Consider the following 6,670-nt stretch of genomic DNA (forward strand, 5'->3'; position numbering starts at 1 on the left):
TTATTCGAGGAAAGGCTATATCAGGAGCTCCTAATATTAAAGGGACTAATCAATTACCAAATCCTCCGATTATGATTGGTATAACTATAAAAAAAATTATAATAAAAGCATGAGCTGTAACAATAGTATTATAAATTTGATCATCTCCAATTAAAGAGCCAGGATTTCCTAATTCAGTTCGAATTAATAAACTTAAAGAAGTGCCTAAAATTCCAGCTCAAATTCCAAAAATAAAATATAATGTTCCAATATCTTTATGATTAGTAGAATATAGTCATTTTCGCTAATAAAATGGCTGAAATATAAGCGATAAATTGTAAATTTATTTATGAGAAATAATCTCTTTTATTAATTAAGTCTTATAGTCAATAATGATGTAAAATTGCAAATTTTAAGGAGTAATTTTTTTTTTACTAAGGCTTAAAGAATTTCTTTTTTTATAATTTTGAAGATTATTAGTTTATATAACTTAAAACCTTACATAAAAAAAAAAGTTCTTAAGATTATTCCTAGTAAAGAAATTATACTTAGTAAATTAATAATAAATAATGAGTTAATTTTAGAAAAAAATTTAAATCATTTTATTTTTAGATAATTAAATATTAGTGATGAATAAACAATTCGAATATAATAAAATAATAAAATTAAACTTATTATAATAAAAATAAAAGTAATAAAAAAAAGTTGATTATTTAATAAAAAATTAATAATAATTCATTTAGGGAAAAAACCTAAAAATGGTGGTAATCCTCCTAATGATAAAAAATTAATCAGGAAAGAAATTTTAATTAAAGAATTTATGTTAATAATAAATAATTGATTAATAAAGTAAACATTTAAAAAATTAAATAAAAAGCATATAATTCTAATTAAAAATGAATAAAAAATTAAATAAAATATTCATAAGTTTTCTCTAATTATTAAAGCTGCTAATATTCATCCTAAATTATTAATTGATGAAAAAGATATAAGTTTTCGTAAAGATGTTTGGTTAAATCCTCCTAAAGCACCAATAATAGCATTGAGAATTATAATTATAATTAAAAAGTTATAATTTATATAATAAGACAATAAAATTATGGGGGAAATTTTTTGTCAAGTTATAATAATAAAACAATTAAATCATGATAATCCTTCAATAATATTGGGAAATCAAAAATGAAAAGGGGCTGATCCTATTTTTATTAATATAGAAGAATTAATTATAATAGATAAAAAATAATTAATTTCAAATCTTTTAATTATAATTATTTTAATTAAAATTGAAAATAAAAAATTAATAGAAGCAATTGCTTGAGTAAGGAAATATTTTAAAGCTGCTTCAGAAGATAAAAGATTTTTAGAATTAGAAATAAGGGGGATAAATCTAAGTAAATTAATTTCTAGTCCAATTCAACATCCAAGCCAAGAATTAGAAGAAATGGAAATTAAAGTTCTAAAAAATAGAATAAAATAAAAAAATATTTTATTTGAATTAATATTTAGGAAAATTTATAATAGGGGGATTATAAAGAACTAAAAATTCAATTATTAATATTTATATTTTAGTGTAAGAAGCACAATAATTTTTGATATTATTAGATATAGTTTGATTCTATAAAATATAATAAAGGTAGAATTCTACATTATTTATCCTATCAGAATAATCCTTTTTTTCAGGCACTTTATTTTTAAAAAAAAGGAATTACCTTTATATTTGAGGTATGAACCCAAAAGCTTAAATTTAGCTTATTTTTAATTTATTAATTTTTATATTTATAAAAAATTAATGAGCAATGGTTAATAAATTATATTAAGTAAGAAAAATAAATTAAATTTAAAAGGAAATTAATTGTTAAAAAAAAAATAAATTGAATTTATTTATAATTTTTTTTTAATATATATATATATATATATATATATATATATTAAATATTTAATTAATTATTAAATTAAATATTATAATAAATATTTAAATATATTAATATAATTAATAATATAAATAAAAAATTGTATTTTATAAATAATATTATATATAATTTTATATTATTTAATTAATATAAATTGTTTATTTTATAAAATTAATTATTTAATTAATATAGAAGAAAAGAGAAAGAATAATAAATAAAATTTAATAATTTCTAATAAATATTTTAATATAAAAAAAAAAAAAAAAAAATCTATATGTCAAAATTAAATATATAAATAAATTTTTTATGGTTTAAATATTTTAATTTAAATTTGTTTTACATATAAATTTTAGTGTTAATTTTTAATTATTTTAATAATTTTAAAATTAAAATATAGTAGTAATTAAAATTAAAAATTTAAGAAATTAAGATTTAGTATTATTTAATAAATTATTAACAAATTTTGTGCCAGCAGTTGCGGTTATACAAAAAATAATTTAAATTTTATCAGTATATAATTAATATTATTTTAAAGAAAATAAATAATTAATTATTAAGTGAAATTTTAATAAATTAAAATTTTCATTATAAAATATGAATTATTAAATTTTTTCAAAAACTAGGATTAGATACCCTATTATTAAAAATTAAATTTAAAATGCTAAAATAGTATATAATTATTTATAAAAACTTAAATAATTTGGCGGTATTTTAGTTCATTTAGAGGAATCTGTTTATTAATTGATAATCCACGAATAAATTTACTTAATTATTTAATTTTGTATATCGTTGTTAAAAAAATATTTTTTTATAAAAATAATATTTTAAAATTTAAATAAAAATTTAACTCAGATCAAGATGCAGATTATAATTAAGAATATAATGGATTACAATAAGAAATAATTAAATGGATAATATTTTTTAAAAAATATTGGAAGGTGGATTTAAATGTAATTTTATTTAGTTTAATAAAATGATTTTAAATTAAAATATGTACATATTGCCCGTCGCTTTCATTTATAAATTGAAATAAGTCGTAACAAAGTAGAGGTACTGGAAAGTGTTTCTAGAAAGAACAAATTAGAGCTTGAAAAAGTATTTCATTTACATTGAAAAGATATTATATTAATAATTAATTTGAGGGGGAAAAATTAATAAATAAAAAATAATAAAAAAATTTTTAAAATATAGATATTTAATGGGGGTTAAAGTATTTATAAAGAAAAAATTAAAAATTTTATAGTGAATTAGTATTGTAAAATAAATTTTAAATATTTGAAAATTAATCAAAATAAAAGTAAATTTAATTTATTGTATCTTGTGTATCAGAGTTTATTAATAAAATTTTTTATGAAAAAAATTCTCGAATTTAAAAGAGTTAATTAATTATAAAAGTTAATGTTGAATAATTATTTTTAATAATTAATTAGAAATGAAATGTTAATCGTTTTTAAATATATCTAGTTTTTTTAGAAAAAAATTTAATTTAAAATATTTTATTATATAATTTTTATTAATTAAATTTTTATTAAAAAATATTCAATATTTTAAGGGATAAGCTTTAAAATAAAATATTATAATATATAAATTAAATTTATAATTTAAAATTTTAGAATTTATATTGTTAATAAATTATAATTTTTTATAAATAATTTAATTTATTTTAAAATTTAAAATTAAATATTTAATTTTTTATAAAAAAATAATTTATAATTAAATAAAAATTAATTATAATGATAAAATTAGTATATTAAAATGTAGATAATAAATTTATATTTATTAAAAATTAAGTAAAGGAATTAGGCAAAAATTTATATTCACTTGTTTATCAAAAACATGTCTTTTTGAAAATAATATAAAGTCTAATCTGCCCACTGATAAATTATTAAAGGGCTGCAGTATTTTGACTGTACAAAGGTAGCATAATCAATAGTCTCTTAATTGGTGACTTGTATGAAAGATTGGATGAGATATAAACTGTCTCTACTTAATTAATAAAATTTAATTTTTTAATTAAAAAGTTAAAATAATTTTAAAAGACGAGAAGACCCTATAGAGTTTTATAATTTAATTAATTAATTATTAATATATAAATTTTAAAATTAGAATTAATTAAATTATTTTATTGGGGTGATAGAAAAATTAAAATAACTTTTTTTAAAATTTAACATTAATTTATGATTTAATGATCCATTAATAATGATTATAAGAAAAAATTACCTTAGGGATAACAGCGTAATTTTTTTTTTTAGTTCTTATAAGAAAAAAAGTTTGCGACCTCGATGTTGGATTAAGATAAAATTTAAATGCAAAAGTTTAAAATTTTTGATCTGTTCGATCATTAAAATCTTACATGATCTGAGTTCAAACCGGTGTGAGCCAGGTTGGTTTCTATCTTTAGAAAAATATAATATTTTAGTACGAAAGGATCAAATATTAAAAATAATTTTTATAAAATGAATGTTATTAATAAATTAATAACTATTTTGGCAGAAAAAATGTAATGATTTTAGAAGTCATGAATATATAATTATTTATATATATAGTAAATGATACTAAAAGATATAATATTATTTATTATTGGAATATTAATTATAATTATTGGTGTTTTAGTAGGGGTTGCTTTTTTAACTTTATTAGAACGTAAAGTTTTAGGTTATATTCAAATTCGAAAAGGACCTAATAAAGTTGGTTTTATAGGAATTTTACAGCCTTTTTCTGATGCTATTAAATTATTTACTAAGGAGCATACTTTTCCTAATTATTCTAATTATATATCTTATTATTTTTCTCCTGTTATTAGATTTATTATTTCTTTAATATTATGAATATTAATTCCTTATTATTTTAATATAATTAGATTTAATTTAGGAATTTTATTTTTTTTATGTTGTACTAGTTTAGGAGTTTATACTGTTATGGTTGCTGGATGATCTTCTAATTCTAATTATGCTTTATTGGGAGGTTTACGAGCAGTTGCTCAAACTATTTCTTATGAAGTTAGATTAGCTTTAATTATATTATCAAGAATTATTTTAATTATAGATTTTAATTTAATATTATTTTTTTTTTACCAAGAAATAATTTGATTTTTATTTTTAATAATTCCTTTAAGATTATGTTGAATATCGTCAAGATTAGCTGAAACTAATCGAACTCCTTTTGATTTTGCTGAAGGGGAAAGAGAATTAGTATCAGGGTTTAATATTGAGTATAGAAGAGGGGGATTTGCTTTAATTTTTTTAGCAGAATATTCTAGAATTTTATTCATAAGATTATTATTTATTTTAATATATATAGGAGGTTATAGGCTTAGATTAATTTTTTATTTAAAATTAGTTTTTATTTCTTTTTTATTTATTTGAGTGCGGGGAACTTTACCTCGATATCGTTATGATAAATTAATATATTTATCTTGAAAAGGGTATTTACCTATTTCATTAAATTTTTTATTATTTTTTATTGGGGTAAAAATTTTTTTAAATTAAATAATATTTTTAGTATAAATTAATAGAATAAGTATTCTTTCTTAAGTTTTCAAAACAAATGCTTATACAAGCTCATTAATTTAAGTATTAATTAAAAATTAAGTTATCTCAAAATTTATTAATAATAGGATTAATAATAAAATAAGAAAAGTATATAATAGTTAATAATTGGCCAGTAATAATGTAAGGGTCTTCAACTGGTCGTGCTCCAATTCAAGTTAATAAAAAAATAGTAATAATTATAATTCAGAAAATAATTTGGTTAATAGGATAGAATTGAATTCCTTGTATTTTTTTATTAAATGTAAATGGTAAGATAATTAAAATTAAGATAGATATAACTAAAGCAATTACTCCTCCTAATTTATTAGGAATAGATCGTAAAATTGCATAAGCGAATAAGAAATATCATTCAGGTTGAATATGGATAGGAGTTACTAATGGATTAGCAGGAATAAAATTATCTGGATCTCCCAATAAATAAGGATTAGTTAAAGTTAAAAGAGTTAATAATAAAATTAAAATAATGAATCCAATTAAATCCTTAAATGTAAAAAATGGGTGAAAAGGAATTTTATCTAAATTACTATTAATTCCTAATGGATTATTAGATCCTGTTTGATGTAAGAATAAAAGGTGAATTATTGTTAATATAAGAATAATAAAAGGAAATAAAAAATGGAAAGAATAAAATCGAGTTAGAGTAGCATTATCTACAGCAAATCCTCCTCAAATTCAATTTACTAATATAGTTCCTAAATAAGGAATAGCTGAAAGAAGATTTGTAATAACAGTAGCTCCTCAAAAAGATATTTGTCCTCATGGTAAAACATATCCTATAAATGCAGTTGCCATTAGAACAAATAAAATAATAACTCCAATTATTCAAGTAAATTTTAAATTGAAAGATTCATAATAAATTCCTCGTCCAATATGTAAATAAATACAAATAAAAAAAAAAGAAGCTCCATTGGCATGTAATGTTCGAATTAATCAACCATAATTTACATTTCGACAAATATAATTAACACTATAAAATGCTATTTCAATATTTGCTGTATAATATATAGTTAAAAATAAACCTGTTAAAATTTGAATAATAAGACATAAAGCTAAAAGAGATCCAAAATTTCATCAAATGGAAATATTAGAAGGAGAAGGAAGATCAATTAATGAACTGTTAATAATTTTAAGTAAAGGATGGGTTTTTCGTAAGGTTGAAAATTTATTTATCATTAGAAATTAGATGAACGAAGTGGGCCGAAAAAAATATTTGTAATTTTTACTACTGCT

General features: G+C 18.0%; 1 pseudogene; it reads left to right on the top strand.

Annotated features, from left to right (window-relative positions):
- Positions 1 to 3,013: 3,013 nt before the first annotated feature.
- LOC137927710 (NADH-ubiquinone oxidoreductase chain 1-like) lies at positions 3,014 to 5,381 on the top strand (annotated as a pseudogene).
- The last annotated feature ends 1,289 nt before the right edge of the window (positions 5,382 to 6,670 follow it).

The sequence above is a fragment of the Battus philenor genome, unplaced genomic scaffold (assembly GCF_028537555.1).
Source record: "Battus philenor isolate CCGP_79_NKW_IND1 unplaced genomic scaffold, ilBatPhil1.0.hap1 SCAF_100, whole genome shotgun sequence".
NCBI classification, from domain to species: Eukaryota; Metazoa; Arthropoda; class Insecta; order Lepidoptera; family Papilionidae; genus Battus; species Battus philenor.